A 21417-nucleotide genomic window follows, 5' to 3' on the forward strand; every position below is an offset into this window, starting at 1 on the left:
AGGGGTGGTATGATAGCCATGTTCAAATATATAAAAGGATGTCACATAGAGGAGGGAGAAAGGTTGTTTTCTGCTGTTCCAGAGAAGCGGACACGGAGCAATGGATCCAAACTACAAGAAAGAAGATTCCACCTAAACATTAGGAAGAACTTCCTGACAGTAAGAGCTGTTCGACAGTGGAATTTGCTGCCAAGGAGTGTGGTGGAGTCTCCTTCTTTGGAGGTCTTTAAGCAGAGGCTTGACAACCATATGTCAGGAGTGCTCTGATGGTGTTTCCTGCTTGGCAGGGGGTTGGACTCAATGGCCCTTGTGGTCTCTTCCAACTCTATGATTCTATGATTCTAGGAAGTGCACCCAAAAGTATCTCCCAGGGAGACACAACATATCGAGAGACGGGAGAGGACTCATCCCTTGCTGAGAATCACCCAAATCCTTGGTGGACGTTCCCCAAGGTAAAAGACTTCTGGGAAAGGATTTATAATGAATTGAAAAAAGTGTTGAAAAACACATTTATTAAAAAACCAGAAGCCTTTTTACTTGGTATAGTGGGGGGTGAAATCCCAAAAAAAGGATGTTACTTTTTTTCTGTATTCCACAACAGCTGCGAGAATATTGCTCATGAAGAATTGGAAGAAACAAGTTTTGCCAACTATCGAAGAATGGCAGATGAAGATGATGGACTATATGGAACTTGCCGAACTGACCGGGAGACTCCGAGACCAGAGAAAAGAGAAGGTGGAAGAAGTTTAAGGAATATTTGAAAAAATATGTTAATATTTAAATCTTAGAATAGCTTTGGAAGTGGATATAGGCTGTAGAGTTTAGAAGTAGAAGATAGTGTATTTTATAAGTGATAAAATGTGAAGTTTTTTATGGTTAAAGTAAGTGTAAAAAAAAAAAAAGATGGTTAGAAATGATGATATATGTAAACTGCTGAAGATGAAGTAAAATGAAAATCAGAGAGGTGGGACTTGGGGAAGCCCACTTAACAATGTTTAGAAAAATAAGGATATGACAAGAATTTGTTTGTATTGTTTGTCTTTTCTGTTTGTGTTTTTTATTTGTGTTATAAAATGGAGAGAAAAAATGGGGGGGAGGAAGAATCACCCAACTCCAGGCCAGGAATGATTGCAGGGATAAGGTTCATCATGAATAACTGAGACTTCCTCCCTTGCTTAAAAACTTGGCAGAGGAATGTGGAAACTTTCTGGAACAAAGCTGCGTCTCTCACGCAGTCTTGGAACTCCTGCTACTAATCTTGGACTCTCGAACCTTGGCCTTTGCTCTCAGACTGGATTTATTTTGCTACTCCTCTGGTTTGTGAAAGCACCTGGAGCTATTCCCTAGCTGCTGGGTCTGTATTGTAAGACTTCTATAATAAAAGTTCACTTCTTTACTAGCAAGGAAATGCCTCAGTTGTCTGGTTTGGGGTGGGAGCCAGGACAGTAGGGGGACTGGGAATATGATAGAGGGGGCAGGAATAGCTCATCACCTCACAAGGGACTATGGAATAATCCACAAAAACCCTGGATCTATTTCTCTTCAATTTGGCAAGCTTAATAAACACTTGAGGGGCTCCTGTACCTGTAAATTTCATTCACTTTGGTTAAAAGAGGAGAAAGTTGCAGCAGTTTTAATAATCCAGTTTATTTTCTGTTCCAGAGAGCTTCATTTTATACAGATTGTCTCAGAACCCAGAGCACTGATCAAAGCAAAGGGAACACAGAGCCACTCATAAACAAATTGGATTATTTTTTAAAATGCACTGATAACAGATACAATGTACAACTTTGAGGCCATGCGTGCCCCTAGAAAATGCACAAAGAGGAACATCTTAATAGGGCAACTGAGGGTGAACAAAGCTCATTTACGTTCAGAGACAAATCTGATTAGATACATGATGCCATCACTGTAGTGGTGACATCACACTTCTTTAAAAAATAAAAGGGGGCAGAAGCAAATTTTGATCAGGTTTGTGAAAAGGGTCATTTGGAAGTGCCATAATCTGAATGTGAGGGGTGTGATGGCATGCTCATTCATTCCAAACCCCCAATAATTTAAAAAAAAAAAGAATTTGTTTTAATATATAAAAACCTCTTGATGTATATTTTTTTACCTTTTTCTTAGTTCAGTTATACCTCAATCAACATTTTACCCAGTTTGGTACCACCTGCTCTGTCCTGACCAACTGAACAATTATTCTTATTATTCTTATTCACAGAAGTCTCTAGTGATATTCCACCAGGATTTATGAGGTACTTACAATCCCACAAGGAAAGGAGCTTCTGATATCTTCAAGACTGTACACATTCAGTGTATTAACTCCCACAAGCCTAAAAATTCACCTCCGGCAGCAGATTTTTCAGTCCATAGCTATAATGTCCTTATACAGAGGGAAAAAGTTGTTAGGGTCAATTCCTTCCCTGTTGTAATAATTTAATAGTGCAGCTAAATCAGTTTTTGAAAGAACGCCAAGTAACTCAATAAAAATGCTTACCTATGGTCTGTCCCCTTTTCTTTTTAAAATAAATGTCATTGCAGAGAAAAGATCACTATGTTCTACAGTAATAAAATCTACAGCAATATATTCTCTTCAGTGGCTAAGGCTATCGGGAAGAAATAACTCAGTCCCCTAAAAGAATTTTATAGTTAGGTGTGTCCTCATTTTGGGTGAAACCCAAACACTCAAAGTCTATTAAAACAAAACATTTGGAGTGGGAAATTTTGACTGCCATTTTTTAAAATAAAATTTGGATGAGAAACTTGGAGCAAGTATATTTTCATATTGTAAACAACACGTTCTTTGAGCTGCATGTTCTTTTATACTTGCCTGCTTAGAAGCGGTGAACCACAGCCCCAGGGCTGAATTTGCCCCCCAACCTCTCTCTCTGTTGGGACCTCCTCAGGCCACACCCACTTCTCCAGGCCACACCCCTCTCTGCCCCTGCTGCTCCATGCCTTCCCTGAGTGCCTGCTTACCTGGATGGAGGGTGGAAAGAAGTGTATCTTCTGAATTTCGCATGGTTGAATTTTGCATAACCAATTATACATAGGTAAGAGTATCGTCGGGACGCGGGTGGTGCTGTGGGTTAAACCACAGAGCCTAGGACTTGCTGATCAGAAGGTGGGCAGTTAGAATCCCCGCAACGGGGTGAGCTCCCATTGCTCGGTCCTTGCTCCTGCCAACGCACGCCAAAGTGCAAGTAGATAAATAGTTACAGCTCCAGCGGGAAGGTAAACGGCGTTTCCGTGTGCTGCTCTGGTTCGCCAGAAGCAGCTTAGTCATGCTGGCCACATGACCCGGAAGCTGTACGCCAGCTCCCTTGGCCAATAAAGTGAGATGAGCGCCGCAACCCCAGAGTCGGCTACGACTGGACCTAATGGTCAGGGGTCCCTTTACCTTTTAAGAGTATTGTCTGTTGCTTCACTCACTTTTTCCTCTGACTTCACCCACTTTTTACTCCTGGCCTCACCCACCAGCAGCATGCAGCTTCTCAATGATTGCCCATAAGAGGAAGCAACCACTGGGTTGAAAAATGATCTCTACCTTGGCTTACAGCAATCACTGCTATTACAGGATGTTACACAAGCGTACATGCAGTCATATGGACATGTGGACAATCTCTCCAGCCCAAGAATCCTGTTCACATCACTCTATCAGCTAGAATTCATCGTTAGGTTGAGTGTCAGGCATCAGACGATCCAACCCAGGAATGGATAAGACAAGGAAAGTTCTTACCAATGCCTTTTATTCAATATTCCCAGAGAGAGGCTTAGAAATGCAGCCTCTTGCAGAAATGGTGTTGCTCCAAGTGAAACCCCACCCCTCCATCTCTCCTACTTCCTCATGAGTCATTGCTACGGGTGCTGGAAAGGGCCTTTCGCCTTTGAGCTCTCTGCTCTCCTACTTTCAATGCCTGCTGGGTTCTGGGAGGAGGGGCTGGAATGCTTTCTAAAGACACTGAGTATATCAGCTGTCTCTCACCCAATGCTGGTTCTCCCTCCTCTTCTCCCATTATTTCCCAGCTTCCCCCCTCATCTGCCTCAGAGAGCCAGTGTGGTGTAGTGGTTAAGAGCAGTGGACTCGTAATCTGGGGAACCGGGTTCACGTCTCCGCTCCTCCACATGCAGCTGCTGGGTGACCTTGGGCTAATCACACTTCTCTGAAGTCTCTCAGCCCCACTCACCTCACAGAGTGTTTGTTGTGGGGGGGGGGGCAAGGGAAAGGAGATTGTGAGCCACTTTGAGACTCCTTAGGGTAGCAATAAAGCGGGGTATCAAATCGAAACTCTTCTTCTTCTTCTTTTAATAATAAATAAGTACAAATAGTAAATAACACTCTGGGACTGACATCTGAATAAACAGGCATAGGATTGTGTTGTAAGTCACCAGTCAGCTAACAAATGGTTCTATAGCAAAACTACGGGAGTTAAATATTACCCAGAAGGTCAGCAAAGGAATTTTAATGGCAGCAGATGGCTGAATGAAACACTCCAAGCAAATTCATTCTAGGTATGTGCCATACATCACAACCAAGGTCTTGCATTTCATGATACCTATAGAGAAAGATGAGGGGGAACTGAATTCATGATTAGCCACATAAATATATTCATAATTGTGATCAAATGTGCATGGAATGAGAATTTGCTGTACACGGTTACTGAAGGAAAAGTAAATCATTGATCAAACACGATCTTTCTCTGTGAGTCTGGTCAGAGCCAATAGGTAATTGATCTGCAGTTCTAACCGCTTTACTCTTTATGAATAATTACCCAGAAGTAATGCCATTTCTTTTGGCTAGGTGACATAATTGTGGAATAACCAATTAGACCTGCAGTTTCAAATCAATATTTTGATAGGTCTTTAAGCATTCTTTTTACAAAAGCCAAAAAAAGGCCTATGTTAAAAGAAATACACACACTTCAGTGATGATTTAGTGCTGTGGCTTAGTGCCATAAAATGAATGATTGATTAACGTTGTGAAGTATCAGGGAGAATTTTGTCACCAAATGTCATTGCATCTGCTGCTTTGAGGGTTTCCTTTACATTAATGTACAAGAAATAAAAACAATACCCGGAGCTGCCGATTAAAACTGATTTCAGTTTCCTTACTCCCTGGTTTGTTTCACAATGTAGAAATCACGGGAACAAAACCAGCCATGTTAATGCAAGCATTTAATCTAAGAAAACCAACACCAGGAGCCGCTTAGAGTCAAAGTGCAGGCCTGGTACAATATGTGCAGAAGTTGCAAAGGAAATGATGGAAGGGTGATAGTGGGGAGATGGCAAACACAGCAGAGAGGCATGAAAGGGAGGAAAACATCAAGGACTGGATTCACTTCCATGCTTATGGATGGGCAGCTCCCAACAGAATATTAAAAACACGATAAAACATCAGACATTAAAAGCTTCCCTAAACAAGGCTGCCTTCAGATGTCTTCTAAACGTCAGAGAGTTGTTTATTTCCTTGACATCTGATGGGAGGGCGTTCCACAGGGTGGGTGCCACTACCAAGAAGGCCCTCTGCCTGCTTCCCTGTAACCTCACTTCTCGCAATGAGGGAACCGCCAGAAGGCCCTTGGAGCTGGACCTCAGGCTGAGCGATAGGGGTGGAGATGCTCCTTCAGGTATACTGGGATGAGGCCATTTGGGGATTTAAAGGTCAGCACCAACCCTTTGAATTGTGCTCGGAAACGTACTGGGAGCCAATGTAGGTCTTTCAGGACCGGTGTTATATGGTCTCGGCAGCCACTCCCAGTCACCAGTCTAGCTGCTGCATTCTGGATTAGTTGTTAAGGAGGCCTGGACTGAAAAGAAGTCTCCACTCTGGTCCCTTACGCCAGGCCAACCAACATTGAGTTGACTGGCTGTAGGGTAGATCAGGGCACCATTAGCTGTCAAGTGGGCCCCAGGATGAGCAGCAGAGAGAAAATGGCTGCCATGATCATGGCAAAATAGTGGATATGGAACAACCCAGTTCACACAAACACTGCAGAGATGTGCATTGCTGTAGAAAGGATTTAGCAGAAACTAACATAGTGAACCGGCTCAGAGCTACCAGATCCAAGGTGCCTATTGGAGAAAGTGCAAATACCTCAAAACACAAGTCTGAATCTCCACTAGGGTGGGAGGTATATGCTTGGTCTGAGCATGAAATTATCCCCATCACAGTAGAGAGATGGATGTCGGGCTAACATGGCATGCCAGCTACATTGCAACACATAGTTTGTTTCACTCATTCTGAGCCCCAGCAGCATTTTTTTAAAAAAATTAGTCCTTGACATCCAATATTAGCTTCTGTCAGTCTGAGGTTTAGACATTTTTCAAAAAGATTAACTGATGTTTGGTGAATAAAATGTGTGTGGACGTGAAGAATGCACTCTATAGCAGTAATTCTCAAGCTCTTTGCCAGGGTTTGCTGTTGTGACATGGAAGAAGTTAGCTGAGAAGAAACTGAGTAATTAATGGGTGGGTGGTATTCACCCAAAGGAGATGTTGTATCTCTGCAAGATTAAATATTCACTCGTTACTGGGGGCAAGTAGTTCTACTCTCTTCCTGCATCATGTACGCCTAGATCATTTGAGCATTCCTCATCCCGAAAAGCAGCAAAATTATCCAAACTCATTAACATGTTGATGCAGTGTGTGGCAGCTGTGAAAAAAGCAAAGCTGTGTTAGGGATTTTTAGGAAAGGGGTTGATATTTATGGCTTGTATCCATTGCAGCACTAAGAAACCACTCTAATAGTGCAAGGATTTATGCTTGTGCAACAGGAATGTCCCCTCTCTGTGCACCCTCTAAATCTGTTCTAGGGTTTCCGCGACACTCCAGAATAGATTAGGTAAGGCTGTGAGATGCACACAGGGTTGGGGGAAAGACCACTGCACAAACATAGATCCTTGCCCTGCTGAGACAGTTGTTTAGCACTGCATTGGATGCAGTCAAAATTTCAATATATCTTTTCCTTTATACAACTCTGTGATGCAAGCACACTAGGGGGTACGGTGTGTGGCTTTCAGTAATGCACTTCAAAAGACGCATATGATTGTGGAGCACCTTATGAGGAAAGGGTACAATGAGGCTTTTTAGTTTATACAAAAGGCAAGCCAGAGGTAAGCATGATAGAGGTATGCGTGGTGTGGACAGGAAAAGGTTTTTCTCCATCACATATTACCGTATTGCCCGGAATATAAGCATCACCTTTTTTTCCAAATTCCGACCGGGAAAAGTTAAAAGTGTGGCTTAAATTCATGACCTTACAAAAATGGGCTTTTACAATATCACTGCTGAAACAGGCATACAGTAAAACGGAATGGGTGTGAGCGACTGTGAAATTTTAAGGGAGTGGCTTATATTTGAGTATTGCCTTTTCTTCTTTTTCCCCCTTGAATTTTAAAGGTGTGACTTATATTCGGGTGCAGCTTATATTCGGGCCAATATGGTATATGTTGGAATTGTCGGGACAAACAAAACAAAATACGTCTTCACCCAATGCATACTCAAACTGTGGAATTCTCCTCTGTAAAAGACCCCTGGATGGCTAACTCCAGTCAAAGGTGACTATGGGGTGCGGCACTCATCTCACTTTCAGGCCAAGGAACCCATGTTTGTCCACAAACAGCTTTTTGGGTGATGTAGCCCGCATGACTAAACTGCTTCTGATGCAATGGAACACTGTGACAGAAACCAGAGCACATGGAAACACTGTTTACCTTCCCGCTGCAGCGGTACCTATTTATCTACTTGCACTGGTGTGCTTTTGATTTATTTTTTTTAATCATATTTATTAGAGTTTCCAATAATATAGAAATATAACAGAGAAAGAAAATATTATGAAAATGATATACAGGTGGTACATGACCCCAGTCAAGCTGGCTAAGATATATCATTTGTCTGATAATAAATGTTGGAAGTGTAAGGAGGCTGAAGGGACATTCTTTCACCTCTGGTGGACTTGCCCAAAAGTGAAGGTTTTCTGGGAAATGATCTACAATGAGTTAAAAAAGGTGTTTAAGTACACCTTTCCCAAGAAACCAGAGGCCTTCCTCCTGGGCATTGTCGGCCAGAAGGTGTTAAAGAAGGATAAAACTTTTTTTATGTACGCAACTACAGCAGCAAGAATTCTCATCGCAAAATACTGGAAGACTCAGGATTTACCCACACTGGAAGAGTGGCAGACGCAATTGATGGACTATATGGAGCTGGCCGAAATGACTGGCAGGATCCGAGATTTGGGAGAAGAAGCAATGGAGGAGGATTGGAAAAAATATAAAGATTATTTACAAAAATTTTATAAGTTATATGAATGTTAAGAATTCGCATGATTAGGGAAATCTAGCTCCAGCAATAAGATTAAGGTATGGTAAGCTAAGTTATATGAATGAAAGGATTAAATGTTTAAAATAAATATTATATATGTTTTTAGCGTAAATAGACAATAAGTATTTTAAACATAAATTATAACTATCTGAAAGAGCAAAAGAATACACGAAATAAGGTTATAATTCGCTGGAAAATTTTATTGTAAAGAACGCACGGTGAGGGAGACGCGGGGAAGTCCGGTTGGTTATGGAAAAGTGTTTTGAAAAGATGATTTTTTCTTTTTTTCTTTTTTCTCCTTTGTTATTTCTTTGTATATCTGACTTTGTATCTCTATCTGGAAAAAACGCAATAAAAAATATTTTTTTTTTTTTAAAAAAAGGCTCCTTCACGAGTCGGGAGGGCGCTAGCGGTGCCAGCCGAGTCCCCATGTCCACGGGCTCCGTGCCCGTGGTTTTTAAGGGTCCCCGCGTCGCCGGCGTGGTAGGACCCAGCCCCTGCCGAGCAGACTCCCTCCGGAGCTCGGAGGGAGTCCGCCATTCGGCGATGGCGCCAACCCGGAAGTCCTGCTTTTGAACTGCTAGGTTGGAAGGAGCTGGGACAGAGCAACGGGAGCTCACCCCATCGTGGGGATTCAAACCGCCAACCTTCTGGTCGGCAAGCCTCAGAGGCTCAGTGGTTTATTCCACAGCGCCACCCGTGTCCATAAAATATAGTGATGGCCATCAATTTGGACTAAGGAAGTCATTAGTGCATGCAATAATATTGGCTGAAGTATACCTCCAAATCTGAGAGGAGAACTCCGATCCTAGACCTTCACTGCTTTGCAGGGTATCTTTGGCAGAAGAAAAGGCTCGGGAGTATTCCCTGTGGAGTAATCTGGGCAGCCCAGGAGCTCTGAACACACTGCCCAGGCTTGTGCCCTGGGAGGTCACTTTGGTGCTGGTAACCCAGTGAGCTGACTTCACCCCCAGAGGTGTACTCCATTGCCTCTCAAGACAGATGGATGCCAACAATACCCCCAATTGCCAGGAACTGAGGATCACGAGTGGCAAAGTACGACCATAGGCATCCGATTAGTCACTGTGAACCTAAAATGCTGGTCTAGGCCAGTCTTTGCCCAGGTCCCACAGAGAGCTTATGCTCCCTTTTAACACCTGTATTGCACACTTTCCTGCAAAGCTGATTTCACAACTATGGGGAGGGCTCTAAAATTGCTCAGAAAAACCGCTGCAACTGAGCTGCCAGAGTAGTGCACTGGTGAGGAAGTCTAATGTAATGCCTGGATATGTAAACCCAAGGGCAGCAATGAGAAATTGCTTTAGATAGCCTCCGCGCTGAGAGTGCTTGAATTGAAGCACTGCATTCAATAGGTAATTTGCAATGCTCACATTTGGTTTAGGTACACTGTTTGTAGTCATCAGGCATTCTTCTCACAAACACGTTGAATTAATGTCAAATTCACAAAAGCAGCCTAAATTATTCTCTGTGTAATTTTGCAGCTTGACCTGAAGCCAAGGTTTAAGTAGCAAGTTTTCCTGCACAGTGTTGCTTACTCTCCAGGCTTTCTCCTGCTAATGGGATCAGGGACCTCTACCTGTAATGTGTGTGAATTGTCACTTAGGTAATGTATTTCTTGGAAACGTTGTAATGCAGACCTTTAAATCCAATACACTTCTATGTAGCACTGTGCTGAATTTTTGCCCATGAAAATACAGCTGAGACGAGATTTGGGGAGCTACCGATTATTCCCCCCAAAACACCTTTCTCCACTGATTTCATCGTGATTCTCAGCACTTGTTTTCTCCTGAATTGCTGCTTTAAATCATTTATTTCTTAGCTTTCCCCCTTGTGTATTCTCAGCAAATCAAGGATCGTATATGGATTATGATGATGTCACAGTGCCACATAGTTATCAGATTTGACAGTGTGATTATGTCATTAATTAAGCCAATGTTTTACTCAAACCAGCAATAGAGAAGAAATTCAGTTCAGATCTGCCTAATTCGCACTTTGTGTAACAATACCTGAACTGAAAAGCCCCCATCCTGCAGAATTAGCGCTTATCGGTGTTGCTATTGCTGTTGTCCATTTATTGATCACCTTCTATAAAGGTAAAGTAAAGGGACCCCTGACCATTATGTCCAGTCGTGACTGACTCTGGGGTTGAGGTGCTCATCTTTCTTTATTGGCTGAGGGAGCCGGCGTACAGCTTCCAGGTCATGTGGCCAGCATGAATAAGCCACTTCAGGCGAACCAGAGCAGCGCACGTAAATGCCGTTTACCTTCCCGCCGGAACGGTACCTATTTATCTACTTGCACTTTGATGTGCTTTCGAACTGCTAGGTTGGCAGGAGCAGGGACCAAACAACAGGAGCTCACCCCATTGCGGGGATTCAAACCGCCGACCTTCTGATCGGCAAGTCCTAGGCTCTGTGGTTTAGACCACAGTGCCACCCACGTCCCTTATCACCTTCTAGACAATCATCTTAATATGATGTACAGCAAAAAGGGGGAAAGAGTTTAAAAATGACACACAACACACAGATACCTAAAACAAAAAACAAAAAAAACCTCGTACAAAATACTCATGGCAAGCACTCGTTATCTATCTTGGATAGTGCATTGGAACAAAAATGTATTTGATTGTTTCTGGAAAGTGCAGATAGTGGGAGCCCATTGTATCCCAACTAGAATGCTGTTCCACAGAAGTATGGCAGCCAATGCTAAAAGCCTTGCTCCAAGCAGGGGCATAGGAAGGGGGGTGCGGGGAATGAGGTCCGCCCTTGGTGTCATCCCTGAGGGGGGTGACAAAATGGTACACTGTGGGGGTGGGGCCTGGCTTGCAGTGTGCCTGAGCCACGTGTCTCTCCTGGGAGTGATGCGGTGGCTCGGGCCCAGCGCTGCCCAAAACAGCTGCATGGGGCTTGCGTCTGCCAGGCGGACTCCATGGGCAGCTCGCTGTGGCTCCCCCCTGGGTGGATCACCGTGGTGCCCCCGTGGGTGGCTCACTCTGCCCCCACCGCTCTGGGTGCCGGAGCAGCTAGTTACACCCCTGGCTCCAAGTTTTATCCTTCCTATTGCATATCTGCAACCTCCCTTTGTCCCATCCAGTAAGATTCTTGGGATGGGAAATGCAATGGTTGAGAGCTTTTATTGTGCCAGGGTATCCACTTCCTTAAGGTCCGTACAGTAAAAGCCATGGTCTTCCCAGTAGTGATGTATGGAAGTGAGAGCTGGACAATAAAAAAGGCTGATCGCCGAAGAATTGATGCTTTTGAATTATCGTGCTGGAGGAGACTCTTGAGAGTCCCATGGACTGCAAGAAGATCAAACCTATCCATTCTGAAGGAAATCAGCCCTGAGTGATCACTGGAAGGACAGATCGTGAAGGTGAGGCTCCAATACTTTGGGAACCTCATGAGAAGAGAAGACTCCCTGGAAAAGACCCTCATGTTGGGAAAGATTGAGGGCACAAGGAGAAGGGGACGACAGAGGACAAGATGGTTGGATAGTGTTCTTGAAGCTACCAGCGTGAGTTTGACCAAACTGCGGGAGGCAGTGGAGGACAGAAGTGCCTGGCGTGCTCTGGTCCATGGGGTCACAAAGAGTAGGACACGACTAAATGACTAAACAACAACATCCACTTCCTTTCTCTCCCCTCACCCTGCATTCTCCTGTGCCCCTCAGTTTGCTCCAGCGGGTTCCTCAACCCCCCAGAGCAGATTTTTGGAATGTGTGATGGAGTTGCAGGGGGCAAGAAAGGACAGGGAAGTCCTGTTCACATGTACAGAACTCTTTTCCACAAATGGGGCACCCCAACCAGATATCACCCAGTGTGTGTTGACAGGAAGGTGGACAGACAGAGGGAGGGGGGATTTAAACAAAGTTGTCTACATTCCATTTCCCCCATTCTGTAAAACAATGCTGTCCAACTATTATTACTTTTTCTTTTTTTAAAGCCCAGATAATGAATAAGAATCAACTGAGATCAAAGGAGGATATTTCTAAAACAGGGATGAAATATCATCAAATCTTCTTTTTTTAATGAAAAACTGTTTTTGGCAGTTTAACTCGCACCATTTCAGTTTTCAGCTGAATTGTTGTGTTGGAAAAACATAGTCTCTTTTCCCCTTATTGCCATTCTGAATCTCTTGCAAGTAGATCACTGAAGCAGCAGCACACACAGCCAAGGTAGCTGACTGTTAAATTATTTCTCTCTGCCTTTGGCACATCTAAGTAAATGGTGTTAAAGCTAATCTCTGGCAGCTTGTGCAAACACCACAGGAATATCTTGATAGGAAAGATATATTCACCCATGTTATCATCAGACTGCTTTAGATACAGAAATCTAATTGCCAACGTAGTGTATGAGCATCTTTAAATTAAGTAAACTAACTTTTACCGGTGCTTACCTCATTCATGTAGAAAGCAGAGAATTTCAGAGTGAAATCTGATCTATTATTATTATTATTATACGTGGGTGGTGCTGTGGTCTAAACCACAGAGCCTAGGGCTTGCCAATCAGAAGGTTGGCGGTTCGTATCCCCATGATGGGGTGAGCTCCCATTGCTTGGTCCCAGCTCCTGCCCACCTAGTTCGAAAGCATGCCAGTGCAAGTAGATAAATAGGTACCGCTCCAGTGGGAAGGTAAATGGCGTTTCCGTGCACTGCTCTGGTTCGCCAGAAGCAGCTTAGTCATGCTGGCCACATGACCCAGAAAATCTGTCTTCGGACAAAAGTCTGCTCCCTTGGCCTATAGAGCGAGATGAGCGCGCAACCCCAGAGTCGTCCGTGACTGGACCAAACAGTCAGGGGTACCTTTACCTTTACTTTACTGCCCTATACCCAGAGGTCTTAGGGTATCTCCCCTCAAAAACTGTGCACCTGGGGCCACAGCCCCCCCCCAGTAGCCCCCACTCTACGCCCATGTCAGCACCCTTAACAGCTTTCAGCACCCAGGGTTCGTTGGGAGAAGCCATCACAGTTTATGGGGGTATGCTACCGCTTTAAACATACAGATGGGGATTTTTACAGATATAAGTGGCATTTGGCATTTTCCACACAGGAAGATGCTCTTGATACCTATTGTTATGTACTGAAGTTCTCACCCTGGGCCAGCAGGGGGATATTGTAGATAGTTTTCCCTCAGGTCCACATATGCAAATAAGGAATTGAAAGTGACGTTCAGTGATTGGATAGTTACAGAAAGTTGTTACTGTTGCGTTGTAGTGGAGTTCTATATAAGCAGGCTGGCTGAACCCTTCTGTTCTGGCCTATGAATAAACAAGAGCTGTCTGAAGAATCGTTGTGTTGTCTGATATGTTCACCCACAACTTAACACCTATAGTGATAAATCATGTTGCCCTTGTTAACAACACACATGCTATTCCTTAGTTGGTTTACAGTGCAACCCTATCTATTCTTTTCAATTCGGAAATAAATTATAATCAGTTCAATGGGACTCATTCCCAGGTAAGTGGGTACATAACTCACTAAGGATTACTGGCTTTATTAATATTAAGGCCACAAAAAGGAACTCCATAGCTTTTCTTCTGACTTCTTATAATGCTACAAGGCATTTTCTTTTGCCGATTTCAAAATGGCAGACTACAAAGCTTCCATTTCCTATGCCTTATCAAAACGGTTAATACGTTATTTGGCCATGCTTACAAATGATTGCAATGCTCTTTATAACACCAAAGAAGTCCCTCAGTGCGTTCCAGGCATTGTTTGTGAATCTCTGTACCTGATTAGTCCATGTACGCTGTAATAACCTGGAGAGCACTGAACATATGCTGTGGGAAAATGCTGTCAAGCAAAAACAAAACAAAACAAAAACCCCTGCAACAACCTCTAAGTTAATCTCATTTATCTCTGTCACCCAGAATATGAATACTCACTTATTCAGCAGTTGTGTATAGGAGTAATACATTTAAATTATTATATTATAATACTTATTTAGAAATGGTGAACTTAGAATGGCTTTAACGAAATGCTGAAAATGATCTGTCATTTAATTTAGTTAAAATTCACATTACAGTTAATAATCAACTCTACCAAGCTGAACAAGGCTTATATTATGGGCACCCATAGGCTCCTCCTTCTATACCCAGTCCAGTAAACCACATGTGCAAGTGGCTCCTCTTGCTGGGTGCAAAACAAATGGATCTGAAGGCAAGTAGACAAAAGCAGACAATGGCATTGTTCCCATGTCATGCTAAGCCAAACCATGGCTTAGCGTGAACACACAATCGTGCAGGCTCTCCAAAACACTTCCCTGTTCATTTTGTTGCAGGTCCACTGTCCCTCAGACCTTGTTGGGGGCAGACTATTTTTTTTGGGGTGGTGAACGAATTCCTATGCCCCACAAATAACTCAAAGATGCATTTTAAATAAAAGATATAAAAAGAAGCCTGGAAAATATTGAATTAAGGTGCATGAGCGAAGGAAAAGAAAAAGAGGAGGTAGAAGCAAGCTCAGTCTGATAAACCATGGTTTGCTGGACCATAATTTGTATGTCTTTCTTTGTGCGTGTAAGAAAGAACAGAACACCTATTCTATTACAAAAGGGAGGGGGAATCAAGTCAGGTTTCTTGTTAATAAGCTTTAGATGGCTGTATAGCATCAAGGATATACTAGGTTTGACATTTCATTTCAGATAGTTAATGATGTTTTTACCTAGGCAGTCACTCACCACTGGTTTTTGCAGCAAGGTCTTCATAAATAACGTGGTTTCTCTTTCTATTTTACAATCTGACAAAATGAAAATTGAGAAGCAATATATCAGGCACAGAGTTCTTATGCCTACAGTTTGCTGAGTCATCCAGAAAAACTGAGAAAGCATCTTCTGACATAACTCTTTCTGTTTAACAAATATTGCCTACCATATACCATTATGTCTCAATGTTGGCTTTCAAAATTGCTGTCATGTTAGAAGCACATTACAGCTTTTTCAAAAATACAGTTGCTAAGTACCACTGAAATTCATTGACTCCAAAAAATTCTAAATAATCTGTTGCTCTTTCATTCATTTGCAAGTAGCCAAAAGAAACACTTCTCCGTTCGTTAAATATCAACAATGGTGATTTTTCAGAATAAAAAGAAAATCTAGCTTTTTTCATTTGTTTGTGGCAGGGCATGTCAGAGCACCAACCACGCAGTGCGGAGACATGAATGCCGAAATGAAAAAGCCTTACATTTAAGTAAATATGTGAAACACTGTTTAAAAACAGATCACCAAAAATGTATTTTAATTCATCTTTATTCAAAACACAAAATCTGAAAAACATCTGAGTTTAAAAATATATGTTTCAAGCTAGCTTTTTGGGGGGGGGGCAAGTTGTTGATGTTTTTTCCCGCAAAAAAACACAAAAAAAACAATTCAGGCATGGGTTTTTAGCAATTTTAGGAAATTCCACCTGGACACTTTCTGACAGATGAATGCCGGCTATGGCAGCCCTATCTGTTATCCCCTATCCCTGCATTTGCCAGCAAAATCTCCAAAGGAAAACTTGTTTACCATCGAAGAACAAACGCAGGCTTTCCGGCCCTTATATTTCAAAAGTAAAATTTACTTGCTGCACTTTCATAAATGAAGGGAGCGACAACAATAATCATTTACCGTCTGTCTTCATGTACTTCCCCCCCTTTTTTTAACCCTGGAATATCATCTAGTTCTCTAATACAAATTACTCTTCCTAGGGGTGGAAAGGGGTATGCAATAAACACTATGGTACGAGCATTTAAATCTATCAGGCCTGACATTTTAATGGTAGGCTTCTCGATTTCTGCTGAAGCCAGCATTTCGAGTCCCGTGGCAGTTGGCTGAAAAAGAGATGCGCCTGGTAAAACATCTTAATGTTGAAAGCTGTTACAAAGTGGCAAGGGCATTTCATTTTGCCCTCCTCAGATGAAATGATCCGTTCCTCTAAAGAGCTTATCGAAATATGGCTGGGTGGGGAACAAGAGAACGAACTCCGTTAAGGCTGGCCCAGAATCAAAGTCTCAGAACGCACGGCAGGCAAACCAGTCCACCCCTTTAGATTGCGATGCCGACAGGCAGAAAATCAGCTCATGTTTTCATATCCTCATAGTTCAGTGTATTGTTCAATGTATTGATTGGTGGTGCTTGGTATTTATTTATTAATTTATTAACTGTATTGGCTTTCTTTTGGGGAACTCTAAGGGACGCGGGTGGCGCTGTGGGTTAAACCACAGAGTCTAGGACTTGCTGATCAGAAGGTTGTCGGTTTGAATCCCCGCGACGGGGTGAGCTCCCATTGCTCGGTCCCTGCTCCTGCCAACCTAGCAGTTCAAAAGCACACCAGTACAAGTAGATAAATAGGTACCGCTCCGGCAGGAAGGTAAATGGCGTTTCCGTGCACTGCTCTGGTTCGGCAGAACTGGCTTAATCATGCTGGCCATATGACCCGGAAGCTGTACACTGGCTCCCTTGGCCAATAAAGCGAGATGAGCGCCGCAACCCCAGAGTCGGTCACGACTGGACCTAATGGTCAGGGCCCCCTTTACCTTTTATGGGCCGCCATTTTGCTTTTTCACAGAAAGATCTGAGCTTATACGTGGGATGAGAGCGGATTGCCTGAATCAAGGGCAACTAGCTTTTCTCAGCTGGGGGGGCCACATTGACTGGCAGCCACCCCTCTAAGGGCCACATGTTGACAGTGGGCACAGACAAAAGGGCACATGTTAACTCACACATGTGTATGCAGTGGAGCGTGCGCGCACACAACACACATGTATATATCGTGAGCAGGCGCACAACATACTTTCACTCTCACACTTGCTAACTCATAGCATCACACAACACCCCTCTATTGTCATTTTGGCACCTGCCTCTTTCAATAACTTTTTAAATAGAGAACTGTCCTCTTCTTGACCCATGGAAACTCATCCCCTGGTATGGGGGACATTTGCAATTGTCCAGTGGTGGCCGCACTTTGTTGGTACTAGGAGGGCTGATGGCAAAGGGGTCAATACTAGGAAGAATGGCAGCCAATGAAAGCATACCCCCACAAACACAACCATCCCATTTTAAGCAGGATATCACAGAAGCCAATCCCAACTTCTGTTTGCATCCTGGAATGTCCTGTTTCTTGGCCTGGTGCTCTGGCAGGAGTCCTTGTACCAGAACGCTGGACCAAAAGATGCTCACTTTTGCGCAAGGCAGCAGGGTCGCACCAGAGCTCTGATGTACCCTGCTGACAAGCGCTAGAATGCCGGACCAGAAGGCACGCCTCTCCTGATGTCCCAATTTGGGGGATGGAAATGTTGGGGGATATGTGAGGGCAGAGTGCCACCATCTGGACAGGTTGAAAGGAAGACAGCAGGCAGGTGGGAGTTGTCTGAGGAAAAACTGTGCTTGGTGGGACTGTGCCCCATGGACCAGTCTCTACTGCAGTGAGGGACGATGGTGGCACTGTGGTCTAAACCACGGAACCTCTTGGGCTTGCCAATAGGACAGTCGGTGGTTCAAATCCCCACAACAGAGTGAGCTCCCGTTCTCTGTCCCAGCTCCTGCCAACCTAGCAGTTCGAAAGCACACCAGTGCAAGTAAATAGATACCGCTGTGGCAGGAAGGGAAACGGTGTTTCCGTGCGCTCTGGTTTCCATCGCAGTGTTCCGTTGCACCAGAGGCGGTTTAGTCCTGCTGGCCACATGACCTGGAAAGCTGTCTGTGGACAAACACCGGCTCCCTCGGCCTGAAAGCGAGATGAGCACTGCAACCCCATAGTCACCTTTGACTGGACTTAACCGTCTAGGGGTCCTTTACCTTTACCTTTTACCTCTACTGCAGTTGACAAGAAGGAAGCCTCTGGAAAGCACTCCTTGTAAATGTAAATCTCAGTGGATGGAACAAAAGACAGACATTTTTTTTCCTGAGCTCATTCAAGTAAATGTGACTTTTCGGTTTGACACATGGACGACTATGCCCATGACTGAGGGTCAGAAGGCGAGGAAGGCTTAGCCTTATTCTCCTTTTTGGCTAGCAGCAAATGAAACAAAAGAGTTCTTGATATTCATTTTGAGCAAACTGTGTGTTTGATAAAAAAATAATCTCTCCGGAGAACCGAGCAAAGGATGAACCACATATGCGGTAACGAGAGTTGAACAGTTGCAGCGGGCCTGTAAAATTAATTAGACCCTAACTATTTGCACCCTGCTGTCTCCTTAAAATGATCACAGATTTGTTCGTGCAGCTTGTTATGACAAACTAGAGAGGAGACTCTTTCCATTCTCACCCCTTCCTCCTCCTAGCTTCATTAAAACGCCTTCTCTCTGTGTTATTACAGACGTGGGAGAGAAAGAGAGACCCTACTGTAGGCTAGTTCTCCCTTGCATTTAACAAACCAGACCTGTTGTGGTTCCCCCTGTCTTTGAATCTATTCATGTGACGGTATTCTTGAATTTTAAATGAGAGAAGGGGGATGATGTCTTTTATATTTATTAAAGACAGTCAATTCCTTTGACTCTTTTTCACATTCCATTCCAACATGCTATTAGCACTCAATAGGGAATTCAGAAGTACTCAGATGTGATTAGATTGCAAAAGCTGAACTCGACCAAAGAACATACTCAAAACAGCTGCTGGCTAAGAAGTGACCCAGGAAAGACATGGGGTTATAGTTTGATGTGTTTATGTTACAAGGGATTTGAAAGGAAAGGCTTAGAAGCAGAGAACTAAGGGGGAAATGTACTTCAAGAATGCTGCTGTTGCTTATCTTAAATGCTTGTTTGTTAAAAGCTTTTCAGATCACATTTAAAGTTTCCTCCAGAGTTTATGGGAACAAAGGGATGCCATTACTGAAAAGTAAGAATCATGTGTTGCTGCAAAATTAACGTTGCCCCCTCCCACTTAATGATGATATTTACACCATTATACCCTGAAAAAATATTTCCATTCTTTACTGGGTACCTTCACACAATAACAACTGTGCATCTATTCTTAGAAGCCTGGGGGGGGGGGTTATTTAAAAAAATCTAAATTAACCACCACTGTGTACAATGGATCCCTAAGGCAAAAGAAGCATACCCACATATTAAGCCATTTTTAAAAAGAGCTGTTAAGTCACATTAATCAGCTGTTCTGTGGAAAGATAAGGCACCATCCTAGGAATGTATAGGGGAAAAAGAGTGACTATTTTACAGGAACAGAAACGAATGAATTTAACTATGATTTTCTATAATATACTGTCTTCTATTAGAATTATAGCTAGAGTAGCCACTCACACAGCGAGAGAGAGATATGCCCCAATAAATGATGAGGACACAAATTTGCATAAAACCTGCATGTGCTGATTTATGTGTGTAGATGCAAAATTAGAAATAATTAATGGAATTTAAATTTCACAGAAAGCCGGCTAATTAATTTCCCATCCAAGTTCAATTAACTGCAAGCCCTACATCAGATCAACCCAAATAAGTTTCTCCCCAATTAATTTGCCCCAGATTTAATCCCACCACCAGATCCTGCTCCAAATAAATTCCCTTTCAGTTAATTAACCAATTCATCACCTCCCCTAAAATTAATAGCAAAATAAATAGGGTGCACAAATATTTATGTGGGTGGGGAAATTCTTGTTATGAGATAAGGTGCCCTGTAGGTGGTGTTTGGTCTTCTTTTCAAGAAGCCGGTGATTAAAGGTTAAAGGTTAAGATTGTTCTACACCCCACAGTTGCCCCTCCAAGAGAGAAGCACCAACATTGTTTGCGTGCCAAGATGTCTCCAGGACACATACCAAGCCTAGACTGCAATTTACACCGTGGTCGCTTTCAACTGCCACATTGTGCTTCCAGAGGAAGCATGCAGAAGACTTGTCCACTCTGGCAGTGGAGCAAGCTGATCGAGCGTCTGGGGCAGAGTGAGTTGTGGCAGGATGCTCCGCAGGACCTCCAAGGAGTCTGCCTGCCTTCTCCCACTCAGCCCCCCTACAGCTGAGAGGGAGGCAGTGGGCGGACTGTTTGGAGCAGCGCAGAGCCTGTGGGCGCCCAAGCCACCGCGTCACTCCCAGGAGAGATGCGTGGCTCGGGCATGCTGCAGGCCCCACAGTGAGTGCCGCCTGGCATTTTGTCACCCCCCCCAGTGGTGACACCCAGGGCGACCTGCCCCCACCGCACCCCCTTCCTCCGCCCCTGGTCCACTTGGGAAACAGCAGTTTGGATGCGCTCCTGCCCACTTTTCCTTACCCACAGTCAGTGAGGCCCAGCACTTCAGCTCCTACTCCAGCTCCTGGGCAGTGGTGGGGCATCCATGGAAGGTCCTAAACCTCAGCTATTGCTGCTAACCTACTGTCACACCATTCACACTGCCTTTTAAAGTCTCACATGATCCTAGGATGCAATGCTATTTCCATTTCCAGGGACGCTGCATTGTGGTGGTGGGGAATGTCTTCTCTCTATTGGCTCAAAGTAACATCTTCCAAGAGGGACCACTTCCAAGTGGTCTAAACCACAGAGCCTAGGGCTTGAATCCCTGCAACAGGGTGAGCTCCCGCTGCTCAGACCCTGCTCCTGCCAACCTAGCAGTTCAAAAGCACGATGTGCAAGTATATAAATAGGTACCACTCTGGCAGGAAGGCAAATGGTGTTTCCGTGCGCTGCTCTGGTTTGCCAGAAGCGGCTTAGTCATGCTGGCCACATGACCCGGAAGCTGTACGCCAACTCCCTCGGCCAATAAAGTGAGATGAGCGCCGCAACCCCAGAGTCGTCTGCAACTGGCCCTAACAGTCAGGGGTCCCTTTACCTTTACCATCTTCCAGAGTTATCACATACCATTGCTTCCAAGGTCCACAATACCTCAAGGACTGCCTCTCTCCAAATGAACCTACCTAGAGCCTGAAATCATCATCTGAGGCCCTTCTTTGTGTGCCTCCTCCATGAGAGCTCCAGAAGGAGTTGGAAGCTGCCCAGATGGGTGGGATAGAAATAATAATAATAATAATAATAATAATAATAATAATAATAATATTTCTGAAGATACTATTATACTATTTCTAAATTTAATACAACCTGATCTGTACTCCGTGGTCCTCTACTAATTTTGGGAACTGGATAAAAGAAAAAGAGATGAGGAATGGG

The 21417-nt window shown here is 43.8% G+C and overlaps 1 long non-coding RNA gene across 1 annotated transcript in view; it reads right to left on the reverse strand.

The window, feature by feature from the left end:
• Positions 1-8498: 8498 nt before the first annotated feature.
• Positions 8499-21417, reverse strand: part of LOC308458547 — a 251511-nt gene continuing 238592 nt past the window's right edge. Inside the window, exon 2 of the long non-coding RNA XR_013977544.1 lies at positions 8499-8656. This is a non-coding gene — a long non-coding RNA (uncharacterized lncRNA). The remainder of the gene's footprint in view (positions 8657-21417) is intronic.

The sequence above is a fragment of the Podarcis pityusensis genome (genome assembly GCF_964106645.2).
Source record: "Podarcis pityusensis genome assembly, chromosome: 11".
Classification (NCBI taxonomy): Eukaryota; Metazoa; Chordata; class Lepidosauria; order Squamata; family Lacertidae; genus Podarcis; species Podarcis pityusensis.